The 20,350-nt window shown below is 43.1% G+C and overlaps 1 protein-coding gene across 3 annotated transcripts in view; it reads left to right on the forward strand.

The window, feature by feature from the left end:
* The window catches only part of LOC141573941 (trafficking protein particle complex subunit 9-like), a 184,253-nt gene that overhangs the window by 103,904 nt on the left and 59,999 nt on the right, over positions 1 to 20,350 (forward strand). The gene's annotated exons all lie outside the window — the stretch shown is intronic.

The raw sequence follows: 20,350 nt of genomic DNA on the forward strand, positions 1-20,350 counted from the left end.
CCTGTGAGCGTCCCAGATGGGGCTTCATGCTGAAGGGAGGAGCAGAGTTATAGACTTTGCCACTTATTAGCTGTGTGACTTTGAGCAAGATCACCCCACCTCTCTATATATATCTTCATCTGTAAAGTGACAGAGTGACAAGCTCGTGTCATCAGAAGGCTTAGTTTAGCTCTGATCCTCTGTGTCCAGTACTGTCAGTGCTGCCCTGCAAGGTTCTGCAGCTGCTGCTCTTACCCTGAGATGGGAGAGCTTAGAGGGACATTGTAGCACACGAAGGCAGGAGGGGGGTGCTTTAAAAATAGACATGTAGCCGCCTGCAGCTGCAGACCTGCAGGCAGTTTGATTGATGGTTCTGGAGAGGACTTTGGAGGCCTTAGCATCGTCTTAAGACTTGCTTTCCCTTGGGGACCCGGATTGCCTTTGCAGATTAATGTTGAAGATTTGAGCTTCTGGAAAAGCTGCTTTCAGAGATGGGTATATATGTAACATATCATCTAAAATAAAATGCTTTTATTTAATGTGTGGGACTTTGCAGCTGTTGGGAACAGCTCTTTTGGCCTGGTCACGGAGGACACTAAAGGTCAGCAGAGCATGAGGGAGGGCAAGAAGCTCGCAGTGCTGCTGCGGGGTGTTCTCCCCAGTAGGGCGCTCTGCTGAGTTGACTCTTCTCTGAGTTTGGTTGCCAGATGAGCAGACAGCAAATTATTGAGTTCTGGTGGGATTGTATAATGACAGGAAGAAAGAGGGACCCGTAGTTTTCTGGACTAGGACAAGCATTTTGTTCTTAATCCAGTGTGTTTCATTGCGGATTTGATGAGTTGTGTCTGTTCTGGATCTGATTTGGGCTAATCTGTATATTTGGAAAGGAACCGAGATGGAATTATTGCAGACACCTTGTTCTTTAATGAGTCCTGTGCAAACATAAACACGGATGAAGCATACGTTTGAATTTAGTGGTGTAGGGAAGGGTTTCTGCACATTACAGGTTAAGGCAAGGCAGAATTCCTCTTCTTTGTGGGCAGGGAATTGGGTCCACCTGTTTTTTCTGTAACGGCTTCTGAGAGCAGTTTATGGTAATTAACCAGCATTGACAAATGGTGGCACACATTGCATTTAAGAGCTGGCCGGCTGCAAACTTGTGTATTGGACAGGTGGATTTCACAGAGAAGTGATGAGGTAGATGGGAGAGAGAAGGAGCACAGGCATGGGCACCCCAGCTTCAGGTTTAAATCGGCATTTCCACACCATAGGAATTTGGAATAGAATGTAACCTCACTTAGCCTGTTGGTGAATCAGTAAAATGTGCATGATAATATTCACTACTTCCTGGATTTGTTGTAAGTTGTGTCGACTGAAATAAATGTTCAGCATAAAAGTTAAGAGTTAAGTTTTATTCGATGAGAGGACTCCAGCGGGGATGACAGCCTCTCAGATTGCTCTGAGGGACTGTTCCAAAGACGTAGGGGAGGAGCTAAGATATATAGGAGCTTTACAACAAAGACCAGGTAGTTGGAACAATAAAAGATTGCTTGTTATCTAAAGAAAACCAGATATCTCAAGTTAAAGAATTTAGTGCTTTTATATTTATGGGAGGAAGCAAACATTTGGGCTCACTGAATTCATTCATTTGACAAGCACCTAGCTATCTAGGGCCAGTGTCCTGTCCTTTCTTATTCTAAGTCCCCTCAGAGGGCACCATTGTGAGTGGCTGCAGAGGCTGGGCTGCAGGCCTGTCCTCGCTGGGGGGTGGTGGCAGCCGCTGTTGACTTGGTTTCAGCATTCTTTGTTTACTGACATGGTTGCAGTATTTTCATTCACATTGTAGTATTTTCTTTCACGGACTGATTATGGATAATCTGCAACCTTGGAAAGCAACCGAGATGGAATTACTGCAGTTACCTTCTAGTTTAATATGCCGTGTGCAAACATAAACACGGATGAAGCATATAAAAGGATTTGGTGGTGTAGGGAAGGTGTTCTGCACACTACAGGAGAAGGCAAGATAGAACTCCTCTTCTTTGTGGGCAGAGATGTGGGTCTACCTGTGTTTTCTGTAGCGGTTTCGGAGAGCAGTTTATGGTAATTAACCAACATTGACAAACAGTGGCACACATTGCATTTAAGAGCTGGCCTGTGCAAACTTGTGTTTTGGACAGGTGGCTTTCATAGGCAAGTGGTCAGGTGGATTGGAGAGAGACGTATCCTAGGCCTGGGTTCAGATTCAGGCTTAAATAGCCATTTCCTCACCAAAGGGCCTTGGACTAGAGTGTAACTTCCCTTAACCTGTTGGTGAATCTGTGAAATGGGCATGATAATATTCATTTCTTCCTGAGTTTGTTGCATGTTGTAAACAATATTATAACACACATGAAGCACTTAACACACTGGCACTTAGCAGTGTTCACTGCATCCATCCGCCCCACTTAGCATGTGTCAGAGCCGTAAAGGCAGCATGTGTCTGTTGAGGACGCACTGGTGGCCCCTTGAATATGTTGTGAATTTGGTGATTTCCTTTAATCCTTGTAACTGTATGTGCCATGGGCAGTTATTTTCTTGGACAGATGAGGAATCACAGGGTAAATAAGACTGTGTAATTTGCCCAAACTCGGACCATAATTTTGGGTGCAGGGTCCTCGGTTCAGCATGGGCCCCTGGGCCTTCTGGCCTCTCCGTTCAGCAGGTGTGGGCTCGCCTTTCTCCCAGCCCAGAATATCCAGCAGGCAGCAAGACATACCTGGCCCTGTGCTTTTTGAGCAAAACCCAGGAGGGGAGGCAGGTACTAAAGGGATAAACATAAAAACAGACGACAGCAAACTGTGATCAGCTTTGAGAAGGAAAGGAACACACCTCACTGTGCAGAGATGGGAGCTTTCCCGTCGGGGCTGCTCTGGGGGCGTTCATCTCAGCTAAACAAGCTCTGCTGCTGCACCAAGGCAGGAAGGCAGGGCGCGTGTGGCCAGGTAGACTGAGCCTCGCTGATCGTACTCATTCACCATTAAGCGGCAGCTGTCACGGGCACTTACCTTGTAAACAGATGTTGGCCATAATCATCACGCGCATTGCTTGGTAGTTGTATTGGCCCCACCTTTGAGATGAGGTCATTGAAGATGGGGAGTTTGCTGCATGCCCTTGTAAACCTCGGAAATTACCCCACTGGTCTTTTAACCTAGACTGGTGTGGCTGTCATGTCCCAGCCCTGTGAATGGCATCGCGTAGCTTCTCCCAAGTGACCCAAATGACTGACATTGATTTTCTTAATTCGTAGGAAATGGTATGTGACAATAAGAGAAAATGGTAGTAAGAAATTGTTTGGAAAAATAGAACAAAATCCAATTCTTCCCCAGCTGGGGAAGCGTACCCAGTGTCACTCACTCCACTCACTGCCTGGCATCTCCTCCCTACCGACTCCGTGTTCAGAAGCCACTCTGAGCCTTTGAAGAACATTTTGCCTCATGACACTGTTGACTAAGACCTGCGACAACTCTGTCACTGGTTAACTCTCTCTTCAAAGCCATTTAAATTTTATGCAGGCTTCTCAGTTCAAATGTAAGAATAGCCTCTTTAAACTTCTTGATGCAGCTCCTTAGTGAAGATATTGCGAAGGAAAACTAGCTAAAACCTGGGAGGTATGCACACAGTGACTGCAACCTCAGCACTTTGTGAAGTTCAGAATCAGAGTGGTGGGAGACACAGGAAAGGCTTTTTAAGGTAGAAAAGGGAAAGTGAAAGGATGCAGGCTGTGTGAGACTGAATCATCTCGGTCCCAGCCAGCAAGGCACCTGCGTTCAGGATGGTCTGTGTGGAGAGCAGGGTTCTCACAAAGAAAGAAGAAGTTGGATGGGAGGGAGAACAGTTAGGTTTTTACTGGGGAAGGAAAAAGTGGGCTGAACATTTCCTGGTTGAATAAGAGGACTGTGACATGATGTGCTTGTATTTTGGAGAGAAGGGTTTTGTGGGGACAGGCCTAGGAGTACGCTGTCTGGCTGGGGAGTCAGCACAACAGTGAACCACAGAGAACCAGGCCGACGCCAGGGCTGCTTCTGTCCCTTAGCTGGGGCCTAAGAACTCCCTTCACAACCCAGTCTTGTTGATACAAGAAAACAGATGTGGGGCATGAGAAGGGCTGTGTCCCACGCATTAGTTGAGCCCCTGATTTGTCCCTCCAGATGTTGGTCTTTGGCTTCGTGTAGGAAAAGATTCAAGAGCAAACAACTGTTGAGTAAAGGTAGATTTACTCAGAGAGATACATTGAAAGGCAAGAGAATCGCCACGAGGTGTGGGGGTTGGGTGCTCAGATTAAAAGTAGGTACACACTCCACAGAGTGTGGGCTTTCTCTGAAGTGGGAGAGAGAGGGTTGACCGCGAGGCGGCGCTGTGTTGCTCGTTTTCTTGGGCTTGGTGGTTTCATATGCTAATAAGTAGAAGGACCAGCCTAAGGGCAAGGGGCTGGGATTCCCTGGGAGTTGGCCATTTCCCACCCTGTGACCTTTTGTGGCTAGCCTTGGGACTGCCATGGTGCCTGGTGGCGTGTTATTCACCATGTTTCTATTACAATGGGTGTATAATGAAGCTCAAGCTCTGCTAGAAGTTAAATCTCTTCATCCTGAGCCTCAAGGCCTATTGGAGGTTGAATCCTTCACCATTTTGATGTTAATTGCTGTGACCTTCCTTGAATGGCTGTGCTCTGCCCCCTTCCATCCTGTCTCACTGTGATGACACAGAGAGAGCAAAGGCCAGGCCCTGCCTGTGCTCAGGCATTTAACAGGGGGAGGGTTGGGGTGGGCTGATGATGACTCTGAATGGTGAGAAGGTTGTTTCAGATTTTTGCACGTGGGGTATGGGGACCTTCCAGCAGCCACCGCGGATTTACCTCTCGGGCATTATCGCTTGTGTCACTCATCTTTTTCTATTTTTCTTTAAAGTATTTAATCTAAATTTAATATCAGGTTTTTTTAGGGAATAAATTTCTCGTTTTCTTTTCTTTGGGTCTCTTTTGGGGTGGTAGGTAATTAGGTATATTTATCTGTTAGTGGACGCCCTGGGGCTTGAACCCGGGACCCCGTGCACGCTAAGAACACGCTCTACCACTGAGCTTTCCCGCCCACCCCATCATCTTTTTCTTTTTGCTTTAATGTTACAGAAACCACAGGCCAGCCAAGAAACAAGCACCACTCGGAGGGTTGGAGTACTCAGATTTATTATGCCGGCGGGTTCAGAGGGGCTTCTGCTCCGAAGCTCTGAGCACCTCCAAGATGTGCACATGAGGTTTTATAGGTTTGATTACAAGTATGGGGCTATTAGCTAATAAGGCTCAAACAACAAAAAGCAAGGAATCAGTACACTGTAGCTAATCAATTTGGAACAGATCACGTTACTGACACTTGTTGAGATTGGATTTACGACTTAGCTTGTTAGCCCAGTAAACTAACACTAAACTTCAGATTTACGAGTTAGCCCGGCAGAACTTAGATCACTAAACCGACACTTATCACACTTAGATTTATGACTTAGCTTGTTAGACCAGCTGAGATTTTCCTTCACATCAGCTGCCAAGAATCTTACAGCTGAATTTCTAGTAGGCCTTTAACACTTACCCTGGCTTAATGGCATCCATTTTTATGACTTTACCTCCCCCTGGTTTCATTTAATTATTGAATCTCCATTTTCTCTTCACTCTCACTTTGTCTATTTGTTGTTATGGTTGTTAAGATGTGTTTAAAAAAATTGTTTAATTTCTCTTTTAGCAGGAGGCTGAAAGTAAATAAATATGTAAACAAACATCACACTTTAATGCTTTTATACATTCTAAGCTGTTTAGTATTTACTTAAAAACCAAATTGCCTACTAATGAGATAACATTTTTAAATTATTTTTTAATTTTTTATAAAGGTATAGCTGATTTACAATATGATATAAGTTTCTGTTGTACAATAGATGCACAATTTTTAATGTTATGCTCCTTTTATATTTACTGTAAAACATTGGCTATATTCCCTGTGTTGTAAGTTACATCCCTGTAGCGTGTTTATGTTACATGGAGCAGTTTGTATAAGAAAGTTGGTTATCGCAGAGTCTGGGGCATGGCTGTGTCTGACCCAGGGTCACCGTCACCCTGCCTGTCAGAGCCCAGGCTCTCACACCTCTCTGCAGGGGAGCGAGTGGAGGCAGCCGTCATCAGCGCTGGCACCACCCTCTGAGTGGCAGTGAAAGCAGTTACTGTCTGTGGACGTGCAAAGTGTTGTTCCAGGAGCTTTACTTGCACTTCTGCATTTAATAATTAAAGCCCTCCTTTAAGGAATCCTTTTATGTTTTTAATGAATAATACATTTTATTTTGATATTGACAGACTTTAAACCTCCGGAATATTTACAGGAGTAGTACAGTAAACGCTTAGATACAGTTCATCTAAAAGGGCATTATTTGTCCTTTTGTGTCTGGCTTATTTTAGCATAAAGTTTCAAGGTTCATCCATATTGTAGCCTGAATCAGTACTTTATTCTTTTGGTTTGATAATATCCTTTTTCTTTTTTTTTCTTATTGGTCTATTTAAAAATATTTTCATTGAAGTCTAGTCAGTTTATAATGTTGTGTCAGTTTCTTGGGTACAGCACAACAATTCAGTTATATAGAAACATACCTGTATTCCTTTTCATATTCTTTTAAAACATAAGTTACTATAAGATATTAAATATATTTTCCTGTGCTATACAGTATAAACTTGCAGTTTATTCCATACATAGTCAGTATCTGCAAATCTTGAAATCCCAAATTATTCCTTCCCACACCCTCTCCACTCTGGTAACCATAGTTTGGTTTCTATATCTCTGTGACTGTTTCTGTTCTGTAGATAACTTTATCTTTTTGTTTCTTTCTTTTTGTTTTTTGGTTTTTGGTTTTTTTTAGATTCCACATGTGAGTGATCTCATATGATATTTTTCTTTCTCTTTCTGGCTTACTTCACTTAGAATGACATTCTATAGGTCCATTCATGTTGCTGCAAATGGCATTAATTTATTATATTTTTATGGCTGAATAGTACTCTATTTTACAATTATACTAAAAACCTCTTTATCCAGTCATCTGTCAGTGGACATTTAGGTTGTTTCCATGTCTTGCTATTGTAAATAGTGCTGCTGTGAACATTGGGGTGTAGGTGTCTTTTTGAATTAGGGTTCCTTCTGGATATGTGCCTAGGAGTGGGATTGCTGGGTCATATGGGAGGTCAATTTTTTGTCTTTTGAGGAACCTCTATACTGTTTTCCACAATGGCTCCACCAAACTGCATTCCCACCACAGTGTAGGAGGATTCCCTATTCTCCACAGCCTCTCCAGCATTTATTGTTTGTGAACTTCTGAATGATGGCTATTCGGACTGGTGAGAGGTGATACTTGATTGCAGTTTTGATTTGCATTTCTCTGATAATGATATTGAGCACTTTTCATGTGCCTATTGGCCAATTGTATGTCTTCATTGGTGAAATGTTTCTTTAGGTCTTCTGCCCATTTTTGGATTGAATTGTTTGTTTTTCTTTCTTATTAAGTGTAAATCTGTTTACATATTCTGGGAATTATGCCCTTGTCAGTCTCATTTATTGCAAATATATTCTCCCATTTCATAGGTTGTCTTTTTGTTTTGCTTACTGTTTCCTTTGCTGTGCAAAAGCTTGTAAGTTTAATTATTTCCCACTTGTATATTTTTGCTTGTATTTCTATTGCTTGAGTAGACTGCTCTAGGAGAACATTGCTGAGATGCATGTCAGATGTTTTGCCTATGTTTTCATCTAAGGGTTTTATACTATCTTGTCGACATGTTGAAGTCTTTAAGCCATTTTGAATTTATTTTTGTGTATGCAGTGAGGGAGTAGTCTAACTTCATTGATTTACATGCAGCTGTCCAGTTTTCCCTACACCATTTGCTGAAGAGGCTGTCTTTACTCCATTGTATGTTCTCACCTCCTTTGTCAAAGATTCAATGACCAAAAATTTGTGGGCCTATTCTTGGTAATTTTGTTTATCCGTTCATTGATGGATGGATATTGTTTGTAAACTTTGGCTACTCTGAATGATACTGCCATGAATACTGATGTGCAAGATTTTGTGAGAATATGTTTTCATTCTGTTGGCTGTACAGTTGGCCCGCCATATCTGTAGTTTCCACTTCATGGATCCAGATGGCTGATTGTTAAGGGACTCGAACATCCTTGGATTATGGAATCCAGGATGGGGGTTTCCTGAAACCAACCCCCCGAGGATACTAAGCGATGACTCTACATGTAGGAGTGAAATTGCTGAGAAATATAACTCTGACCTTTTGAGGAAACACCTGACTTCTCCAAAGATGCTGCACCATTGTCCCTTTCCACTGGCCGTAAATGAGGTATCTCTGCCTCCTCAAAGACACTTGTTATTGTCCATGTTTTGATTATAACCATCCTAGTGGGTGTAAAAAGTGATCTCATTTTCATTTTGATTTGGCTAATGATGATGAGCATCTTCTCATACGCTTATTGGCCATTTGTATATCTATTTAAGTCCTTGGCAAATTTAAAAATTAGGTCTATTTTCTTGTATTGTTCAGTTGTAAGCATTTGTTATATATCCTGGATACAGCTCTCTTATTAGATACATGCTTTGCAAAATTTTTCTCCTATTGTGCAGATTGTCTTTTCACTTTAGATTTTTAAACATTAAAAAAAAATTCTTTATAGGGGAGGTAATTAGATGTATTGATTTATTTTATTTTTCTTGCTAAGCATGCACTCTATCACTTGAGATACCCCCTACCACTGTCATTTCACTTTCTTGATGATGTCCTTTGTAAGAAAAAGGTTTAATTTAGATGAAGTCCAGTTTATCTCCTTTTTTCTTCTATCACTGGTGCTCCTGGTATTGTATCTAGGAAACCAAAGCCTATCATAGGACCACAAAGATTTATACTGTGTCTTCTTTTAAAAAGTTTGTACATTTAGTTTTTACATTTCTGTCTGTGATCCATTTTGAATTAACTTTATTTGTAATATAAAATTTGGGGGTCCAGATTCCAGATTCATTCTTTTCCCTGCAGATACCCAGGAGTCCCTGCAACATTTGTTGAGTAGACTATGCTTTCAATGAAGTGTTGTTGACACCCTTGTGGAAAACTGAATGTAAATGTAAGTTTTTTCCCCCTGGGTTTTTATAGTGACTCATAGATTTATTAATCCAAACTTATGCCAGTACCATACTGACTTGAGTACTATAGTTTTTAGTACCCTTTAAAGTGAGTCCTCCATCTTTGCTCTACTTTTCCAAGATTGTTTATGCTGTCCTGGGCCCCTTGCAATTCCATGTGAATTTTGGGATCAGTTTTTCAATTTTTGCAAAGAAGTCAGCTGGAATTTTGATAGGGATCCAACAGAATTTGTAGATCAATTTGGGGAGTCTTAACATTTTTAACTATATTGTCTACCATTCCATGAACATGAGATGTCTTCCGTATATGTAGATCTTGTAAATTTTATTTCGGTGATACTTGAAAATGTTCAATGTACAAATCTTGTAAATTTTTGTTAAATATTTCTCTCATTTTATTTTTAATGCTGCTGTAAATGGAAAGGCTGAGCTTCTTAAGGGTGGGACTATATATCAATTTGTTTATTTCTAGGATTCCCACACAGCATATACTCTAGTTTTATACTTGCTACATAAATCTATCCACAACTCTTCTGACCCCCATATTGTAAGAAACCAAGACTCACGTTAAGCTACCTGAAGACGTATCTGGAAGTGAGAAATGAGACCCATCGTTGAGGCTTTGTGCAGTTGATACTGAGAGCTTATTCAGGATGGCTTCATCTTAATTTCTTTTAAACAACCCTTTCGATGTATTTAGATAGACACATTAAGAACATGGCCTTTTGATGTGCAGAGGAGCTAAGACTATAATTTTCAAATAATTTCGAGTGAGAGTGTTGTTCTTTAAACCTAATTTGCATCAGTCTTTGAAGATTTATGTTTCAGGAGCTTTGACTAAAGAACACCTGTCTTTATTCAATAACGACAAATAATGCTCAAGCAACATTTAAGAGTTTGAGCAAACTGCCCCCGCCCGTAGTGCTGGTTGGCTGCAGCTGTAACTGGAGTCAGCACTTACCTCTCCCAGTACGCTTGTGCTGATCTGCTCAAAGGGGTTCATCCAACAGTTTGTCAGTCTGTTGGACAAAGCCATAAAACATTGATTTAAGATTGCTGGAATGCAATATATTCTTATTAATATTAAGTGAGCACATATTGAGTGCTTACTGTATGTTGGGAATAGTCCCTCAGCCTCACATGAATATTATTTCTCTTAAAACTTCACATATTTCCTTGTTATTCACACTTTACAGATAAGGAGACTGAGAATTATGTCTCCTCTCTTTTGGGGGGAGCTCATCATCAATGACGGGAAGTTGTAAGGAAAAAGATATTGATTCATCCTGAGAAAACATTTTTCTGAGTGTCAGCAATGAAGAGGGTGACCACTGAAGAGGGTGATCATTGTTCGATTGAGATGAGCCTCGGGTTGTACGGAGTCAGCATCCCTGTCCTGGACACGGCACGTGTAGCGCTGCGTGGTGGGTGAGGCGGTGAGGCGGCGCGGCCGCGCAGGGAACGCGGATGCCAGGCCGTTGGGCAGTGCTCAGTCCGGTGGGGCTTTCTCCTAAGGGCAGTGGACCGTCATTGACAGATTTTAAGTAGGGGAGTGGGGTGCTCTCGTAGATCACTTTTGTCTTGTAGAATGCTTAGAAACATTTAGAAGGCTCAGCAGGAGGTGATGTGATGAGTCAGATTAGGGTGGCTGCCAGGTGTAGGAGTGTAGAATTTTCAAGTGGTTTTCAGTCCCAGTTTTGTGGCTCAGTAGCCGTGTCACTTTGGATGATGCACTCAAGGAAGTGAAACAATTTAATCAATAAAAGCAGTGATATACCGACCTCTCAGGACTGCTGTGGCGATCCAGTGAGATAACGTGTGCACAGTGTGCAGCATGGTACCCAGCACAGTGTCAGTGCTGAGTGAGTGCCAGTGAGTATCTGGTAGGACAGGTGTGGGTGGTGGGACTCGGTGACTGAGGAAATCTGGGCCCTGAAGGAGGGGTCCAGTCACATCTGTGAGTGATGGGCCTGAGCTGGGAGAGGCAGAGAAACCTTGCCCCCCGACCAGGGGCCCTGGGCAGGACGGCTATGGGAGGAGCACCATGAAGTCAGCTCTTTGCAGGTGGAGTTGGAGTTGCCCTTGAGACATCTAAGTGCAGTGTCACGAGCTCAAAGAGGAGGTCTGGGCCCAGGCTGTGAATTTTCTTTTAATCTCAATCCCTGAGGACGCCGAGTTATTGATCACTGAACGTGAAGACATACTTTACAGGACAAGTGAATTGTAGTATCATCTCTGTCATCAAAGCTCATGTCTCTTTATTCATCACCCACTTTGCTAATTGGTTACTTACAGAGCTCACTTCACCGACCTCCGCTGGGCTAAGGCTCCACAGTAAAGAGCTGGTGAGCCTCCCTCCTTTCCAGAAGATGACACATTTTGCTGGTAGCCTTCTGTACCTCGCCAGACTTAGAATTTTAGTTTGTTGATTTAATTCTATTTTCTGTTAGCCATCTCCTGACAAGAGAGATGTTTTACCTCATGGTCATATTTCAATTAGCTGTTACTGAGAATTGCTGATCTGATCCATACAGTAAGTATTATATTAACCTTGTAGAGTATTTATCATTTTTCTGTCTTTGTCCTTTAATTTTGTATGTCCCTTCAATATTCTATGCTATTTGGGGCGTTATTTTTTTTAAATAAATGATGTCTGTTTGCAGTTAAGAAAACAAAAGAGAAAATACACATGATAGCTAAACTTAGAAAATATCTAGTGTGTTTTCTGTCTCGGCAATGGAGGGTTGTAGAAACTTGTGAAAACCTTCATTACACAAGTTTCTTAAAATGCGGATTAAGAAATAAAACCTTCCTTCCTCATCTTTCAAGCTGCACAGCTAATTGTCAAGAAAGTGAGGGGAAATCCTCAGAAGACAAGACAAACCAGAAAGCAGGGATTCTGGAAGATAAGCGAGCCTTAGAAGCCCTGGGGTGCCTGTTGGCTCCTGAACTGAATTTTAGTTGCCCTGACAGGAGGGCAGGAGGTGAGCCCGAGTCCTCTCACACTTGGAGTTGGATGGCTGATCATATGTAAGGCCAAGCCCATCCCGAGAAGCCTGGTTTACTAAAGGTTGAACTAGGAAAATATATCCTCAAGGCAAGAAAATAAGGAATGTCAATATTTTTGGAAGAGGGGAAAAATAACAAATCCAAAGTAAGGATATAGTTTAAAGCTGTTCTGGCATGAAAGTGACCACAAACTCCTGGCAGAAAAGCACAGCTATTCCTGGAATGAGAAGCTGTGTTTTGAATGGATTAGTGAACAGCCATTCTGAAAAAGGCCTCCAGAGTATTGTGGATCAAGATACTGGACGGCAAACACCTCTCTTCCAAGGTCTCATTCAAATAACCGGAAATGTTTTAAAGGAAAGAAGCCACAATCATATTTCTGTTTATTGACATTACTATATGCTAGGAATTCAGAGGTAACTATGTGAAGGAAACTTAGCATAGAAGCTGTGGATGTGCCTGCACGCGGGACATTTCACAGAAGTGGCAGGACTTGTCTGCAAACAGAAATTCCTGCCAAGGGACTCTGCCCGTTCCCAGGGGAAACATTGCTTGCAGACAAGAATGTTTATTAGTTCCTCAAAAGGAACAGGCCTGGGAACAGGAGAGTCTGAGTGTAATTAAGATAAGGAAGCCTTAGATGTAGTGCACATGTGTCAACCTAAAAAATATTTACTCTCTGTGCTTGGCAAGAGTTACTCCTTTGTGTAGATGGTATAAAAAATAAAGGAACCCGAATCTCGGGAGACATTTTGCACCACAGCAGCTCTGTGATTCATTTCGTCGGCAACAACTATGGAGTTGTCTCCTATTTTATGGACCTTACTTTCTCTTTGGGGAGACACACTGACATAGTCGGGGAGCTTGGTAGAGGGAAGTGTTAGTCTGTTGCAATTAGCCAGGAGAGGAGATTAAGAAAGCAGTGAAAGGTGGGTGAACTTTTTAGCTGAGGACAGACAGTCTTGTTCAGTTGGCTTTTAATTGCAGGCTCAATGAGTAGTCACTGGAGGGAATAGATCTTACGGAGGATGGACTTAGCTCAGGCCTCTTTAGAATGGACAAGTGAACCTGGAGAAAGACACTCAAATCTGTGCAGACATTGAATTTCACTCGAATGTGCTGTAACCCTGAGCCAAAGATCGGACAATTAGAAAGCACTTCTTGAAGACAGAGGAGTGGTTTTTAAGGTTCTCCAAGAATGAATCCCAGGGAACCGAGATGGCCAGTTGTCAAACTCTGACTTTGCAATTTGGAAGGTGTATCCACCAAGGTTATTGGCATTTTATGGGTTTCCATTTCTCGTTAATACATGTCAGGTGATGAGGACGTGGACACACGTGTTTGACACCTTGTCGAGGTGACTTTTGGTTCCTGCCTAGAAGCACGGGCACAGCTGCGGCTGCGTCATACATCTTGCCGCCCATCCCGCTCCCCGGCTCCATGATCACTGCAGAGTCGTCCCTTGTTAACCTGTCCATCTCCTCTGTGACATCATAACCCATGAAAAGACCGGAGCGTATTAACTTGGCTTTCTTAAAGTCAAAGGAACAGATCTAATATGGAGTCAGATTTGTTCTTTCCTATTTCAGTAGTGCCATGGAGAAGGAAGTTTGGGCAGCTTTTTGTAGGGTCCTGGAGGATTTCTCTCTCAGCGTCTGGGTGCCTCTAATGAAAACCCTTCATAGCTGTCTGGCGTGCTGTAAGACCACTCCACCTGTTTTGCCCTGAAGATGTGTTCAGTTTATAACTCATCTCTACTCCTTGGAAAACAACTCAATAAAAACTCAGTTGGTTTTCCACCAGCCATGGGCAGGGGTGAGGGATTGCATGTTACTATTTTATAAAATAATAATAATAATAATAATAATAATAATAATAATAATAATAATAATAATAATAATAATAAAATTAATAAAATTAATAAAATTAATAATAATAAAAGAAGTTTTAAAACAGCACTGGGCACATAGGAGAGAGTCAATAAATGCTTCCTGGCTGAAATCAAAAGTGATGGCTCAGTGATTCCATGGCTGCTGTATTTGCTGAGCTTGTTACTCCTTTGCTCCATTACACTTTTTTTAAACTGAAAAAGAAATACATGCATATGGTTAAAAACAATTCAAACAGCACAAAAATACACAAGTGAAAGAAGTTTTCCCTGATCGTCTGTTCTTCCAGCCCTCCCTGTAGATGCCACTGTTTACTATCCTTTGTGTGCTTTTCCAGATATGCTATGCACATTCCCACCTATGTATGTAAATTCCTTTAAAGTTTTAGTTATTTTTAACTTAAAGGGATTTAAATCCTCAAGTGGCTTCTGCCTCCGTAATAGAAAAGAACAAATCTGACTTCATATTAGATCTGTTCCTTTGATTTTAACCCTTTGCTCTGTCTCCTAGGCTTCATCTTGCTTGTAAAACAATGTTGCCTAGAGCCTGAAATATACAGAAGAGCCTATTCTGAAGGCTCTGACCTTTAAGGATATTTAACACTTTTCCATTCATAAAATGATAACAAGTTACAGAACAGAAAATAACTTTTGTTTTGTTGGAGGTTTACAGAGATTTGACCCAGGAAGATAGCTGCAAGAACAAAGGATTCTAACAACAAGGAATTCCTACACAAAGAAGTTTGCAACAACCAAGCCCATAGGAAACGAGCCTGAATTCTGACTTGGGGAGATGGTTTTCCAGGACATTATTTTGCCATCTAGCTCTACAGAAACTTGCTTTTCCATGCCCCAGCAGCGGGTCTCCCAACTTATTGGCCTGTCCTTCACTAAGGAGAATGAATTTGGACTCGGTAACACTCCTATCTACCTAGCAAGCTGGGCACTGGAACTGAGGAAAGCTCTCCCACACCCAGGAACCTACTGTGAGCCATTGATGGTTCCACTTGGGTTAGGTGTGTTTTACCCAGGAGGGATGGGACTATGCACCAACACTCAGGCATTCTGCTCTGTCTGGGGCTCTGATCTTGTACCTCCCGCTCCCCGCAAGGCCAACACCTGGGTTAGTGGAGCTAAGGCAGAGATCGTGCTTGCCTGTTTCCCAGCCTGTAAAAGGGGAATATGTACACTTCCCAAGGTAGTTCTGAGAGACAACACCTGCGGGTGCTTGGTTCCCAGAGCAACAGAAAACCCAGCTCCGCGTGGGGGCAACGGGTGTGATCCCCGTAGGGGTTCTGCAGAGGCATTGCCTGGAGGGCTGGACCAGGGAAGTAAAACTTGAGCTGCGGGCCTTGAAGGGTTACAGAATGGTACAGAGGCAGGACTGCCGCCTCCTTCGGGGTGCCCCAGAAATAAAGCTTTTTCTCTACATCTCCGCTACTCCCCTCCCCTCTCCAGATCCCTACCTACTCTCTGCTCCTCCTGTCCATCTGTCTCCCTCCACTTTTCCCCTCCTCTCCTCCTCCCCCATCTTCTCCCTCCCTCGATGCCCCAGCCTCTATCACAGAACAAAGAGTGGATCTCTGGCCCTCCTGTGCATGCGCAGTCGGTGCCAGCTTGACCGCGGTTTGGAAGCTCCAGCTCCGAGCTGGGAATCGTCCACAAAGTCTTCTCAGCTCTGTCGCTCGGTAGGCCTTTGGCTCCTGCCCGAGGCCGGGGCCTCTGGCTGTGGAAATGCAAGGTGGGGGGCTCCCGGGAAAGGGGTGAGGCGGTTGCGGGAGGGCGGTCCGCGTGTCAAAGCCCGCGAGGGCGCGAGTCAGCGTGTGTTCAGCTGAATTGCTCGGGCCAGACCCCTCTGCCCGCACCACCTACACCGGCGCCCCGGCCACAGCTGTCCATGGCCAGGTGTGCACCTGCCGCCTCTCTCCTCAGCCGGGCTCCCCTCAGTCCGCGGCTGGCGACCCCTTCCCCTCTCCCGCCCGCGAGTCCTCTCCTCCCGGGCTTCCTCTCCTTGGCCGCCGGCCCTTCCCCGCCCCTGGGCGGGCTGTGTCCCGGGCGGGCCGGTTCTGCGGACCCGGAAGGGGGAGGGCGGCTGGGGCTGGTCCTGGCCTCCGAGCGGGTCTGCAGCCCGCGTCCCCCCCCCCCCGCTTTCCCTGCCCTGTGACCACGGGGCTGCCCTCCTCTCCCTTTCCTACTTCCTGAGGACCAGCTCATTGGCATGCGAGCTGCTCCCCGTGCTTAGAGCCTCTGGCTGTAAAGCCCAGTTTCTCCTGGTGGAGTCTGGAAAAGTGAGCGCCAGTGCTGAGGGAGTTTCCGTCTCCCCCCCTCAGTGTTTCTGCCCCAGGTAAGTACCTTGAACAATTTCAGGTGTTATGATGGCGGTGCTTGTTGATGTCACGTGTTTTTATAGTGCCAGGTGTTACAGTGTTGAAAGCAGGGCTTGGTTCAGTTAAAAATGAGCTGAAGGCATGAGGCTGTGACATGCTCCTTCCTTCCCTCTCCCAGGGTGAAATGTGTAACCGTCGATTTTAAAAAGATAGTTACAGTCCCTAAGTAGCCCAGCCCACCTAGTGTGTGTTAACAGGAACAGCACCACCAGAGGTGTTGGAGACCCAGGGACATTGAAGTCCTAAAAAGCTCCTGGCACAGTTTAGTTTGTTTTGGTTTTTTGTTTTTCTTAAATTGTGGGGTAGACTAGTTGTACAGAGGGAAAAATAATTGTCAAGGAATATTTTTTCATATAAGAGCTTTATTGTGATATTGTTCACACACCATGAAGTCCACCCATTTAAATGGTACAATTCAGCAGCTTTTAGCATATTCACAGTGGTGCAACCATTATTATTCCAGAACGTTTTCATCACCTCAGAAAGAACAGTGGAAATGTATGACCTATCCACCCCTCCCCAGTGGTGGTTCTGAAGAAGTTTCATGCCTATTCCTGACCATAAATTAACTTGTTACATTCCATGAAATATCTGGTAGGAATTCTAATCAGAATTGCATTGAATCTGTGTATCAAAACAGGAAGAATAAATGTCTTTATGGCATAAACTTCTTCTACCCATGAATATATCTGGGACCCTATCTTTTCATCTCTCCAGAGCCTGGCCCATGTTAAGTCCTCTCTAATTTTTGGGCTTGTGAATGATGAGATTCTATACACCATTAGTTGCCACTGTAGCCTTTCACAGAAGAGAAAAGTAACCTCAGTGAAGCCAAGTGACTCTGATGGTCAGAAAGAGTGACAGTCAGTGCTGGAGTGATCCAGTGGACTTGGTGTTTGTAACCAGAATTCTCCACCACCTACAGCTAAGGGGATAAGAGTGTTCTTTTATTTTATCTTAATGGCGTACATTTTATTTATACTTATTTTTTAAAATTATTTTTATTGAAGTATAGTCAATTTACAATGTTAGTTTCAGGTGTACAGCAGAGATTCTGTTATAAACATATGCATATGTTTATAACTTGTAATATAATATAATTGTTATAACAAGAAATTGAATATAGTTCCCTGTGCTATATAGTAGGTCCCTGTCATTTATTTTATATTTATTAATGTGTATCTGTTAATCCACCCTTTCCTGCATGCTAACCACAGATTGCTTTCTATGTCCCTGAGTCCATTTCTAGCAGCATCGTTTTTCCTATTAACATACGCTGGTTGACTGCTTTCAGCTTCAGTAATTCCATCTTATCTCTGGGCACTTTTCTTCTGGTGGGCCTTTATGTGGTTTGCACACGTGATATTAGAGATTTGTACTTGGGAGAACTCCAGGCCTCGTGTAGTTCCTGGAACAGAGTGCCCACTGAGTTGATGCTTGAACTGGGAAAAAAGCAGAGTAAATGTTGGAATTTGCACTATGGTTGACACTTCCAGGTTTCTATAACCTGTTTAGCCCACCATAATATTGGCTGCACCCATACTGGGTAATTTGGTGGAACTTCATGTTATGGTGGTGTAGAGACAGGGCCTTGTATGCTTCTTCTCTTTCCTTTTTCTAACACTCATTCTCCTGGGCCTCCCAGATCCTCCCCCAGCAGTGCCCAGGTCTGGCTTGATGCTGCACTGAAGCAATATTTGTTAATAAGGCCCTTTCCTCATCTCTTCTGAACTTCCGTTTCTTTCTCTGCACAATGAGGGCTTAGACTAGATAAGTGCTTTTCAGTTTCTTTTAAAGCCATGTTTCCTTTGAGAAACAGAAAATGCAAATCTCTGCTCCCATCCCAACCCTTTAGATTTTGATATGTCCTCCAGGGAGTGACATAGCTCTTTTTGGAAAATTGAAGTTATTGTGATTCCAGGTGGCACAGAAAAGACTCTTCAGAAATTTATTGCAGGGAGAGGGCAGGAAAGGGGCAGCATGTCACACTTTCTAGTGTGAGCACTGGAACAGGGGCTTGGGTTTAACTACGGTGTCTGACGTGGCCTCTCTCTAATCTTGTACAATATGATAAACTTCTCTACCTCAGTTTCTTAATATGTCAAGTTGGGGTGATAATATTTTAAGGCTTTTGTGAAACATTATACACATAAGCCATCTGTGTCTCGGTAGAAACAAGACCTGCTAGGGAGTCAGGGATTTCTTTAAAAAATATCTTGTCCATAGCACTCTGTCGGTGTGTATTTTGAATTACCTGGAGGGCGAGGGTTGAGTCTAAAGTCCATGGTGGGACAGGTGGCCCATAGTTCTCTGTGCCCCAGATTGCCCCCTCCTCCCCAGTCCTCTTCCTCAGTCCAGGATGAAGTTCACTAGTAGATTTACACAGAGGTCTTGTGGAAATGGCTTTTCATTTTATTGTTTCACCAAGGAGGGCTGCCATCATGATCTCTGTGGTCAGGTTTTGGTGACCTGAAGGCTGTGCAATTGGGGGTTTCTATTAAATAAAAAAAATATTACAAATAGAAAATTAGAACAAGGGTGGTGACTGGGGCTCTTGGAAGTGGGGACCATTAGCTTTGTTAGCTTCAGGTGCAGTGGCCTTTGGCCACGAGGACCCATCCTCGTGCTCTGAAGTTGGAGGGATTAGTGGGTTCAGTTGGAATGTTAACTGAGTGTATCTCATGGACTAGGCATTGTCGTACTTGTACTGTGTGTTCCTTATTTGAGACAATGAGCTCATTTAACCTCAATAGCCTCTTTAAAATATTAGACATTTTATTTTGAGATGTAATGTAGGTTCCCCTGTACTTGTAGGAGATAATATGGAGAGGGCCTATGGACCCTTTACCCAATTTTCCTTAATGGTTCCATCTTGCAAAGTTGGGGTACAATTCATTATTGACTCACTAACACTTTGAGGTTTGTTTTATTGCCCTCATTTCTATCTATGATTAAACTGGGGCTTAGAGAAGCACACAGGCCTGCCCAGGTCACCCACATGTTTAGTGTGTAGTCGGGTGTAACGTGGGCTTGGGATTTCCAGGAAGTACCATTATGATGGTCTGTGGCAGGGAGCAGCATTCACTTTGCTTGTTTATTCATTCATTGAACAAACATTTATTGAGTAACCTCTGTGGGTCAGATGCTTTCACAGGCTTATCTGATTCTTCAGCAGTACTGAGAATCAAGTATTGTTTTGTTTTTTTTAATCTGAGAAAATTAGCTCTGAGAGTTTATAACACCCCCCATAAGGAAATATAGCTCATAAAGGAGGGATAGTAAATTTGTACAGTCCCCCCTCTTTATGCAGGTGGTACCCTAGGCATTTTACATTTGCAAACTTCCGTAATCCAGATATATTCTTGTAAGGCAAGGATTTTTTTTTTAATTGAAGTATAGTCAAGTTTACAATGTTGTGTCAATTACAAGGTGTTTTTTAAATTTTGAATTAAAAAATATTTTTTGAGAAGGGTAATTAAGTTATTCATTTGTTTCATTTTTTAAAATGAGGTACTGGCGATTTAACCCAGGACCTCGTACATGCTATGTATGTGCTCTACCACTGAACTGTACCCTCTTCTCCAAGGCAAGTTTTCTTAACCATTATTCTGCAGTTTAGGAGTTCAAATAAATTGTTGTTGAAATCCAGATCTTTTGATCCTACTGCGGTTCTTTTCTTTATAATCTGCTGAAGGGGGTTGGGGAAAGCAGTTCCTTTGTTCATTTCTTTATTCAGCAGTGTTGAGCACTGACTTTGCATCAGGGTCTTGCTAGTTGCTTGGAAACAGAAAACAAGAAATGACCCTTCTATGCAAGGGCAGGAATCCTAGACCAAAAGCTGGGTAATGTGATCCGAGCTACGGTAGCCATGTACAGACTCTGAGGACAAACTGTA

The sequence above is a fragment of the Camelus bactrianus genome, chromosome 18 (genome assembly GCF_048773025.1).
Source record: "Camelus bactrianus isolate YW-2024 breed Bactrian camel chromosome 18, ASM4877302v1, whole genome shotgun sequence".
NCBI lineage: Eukaryota > Metazoa > Chordata > Mammalia > Artiodactyla > Camelidae > Camelus > Camelus bactrianus.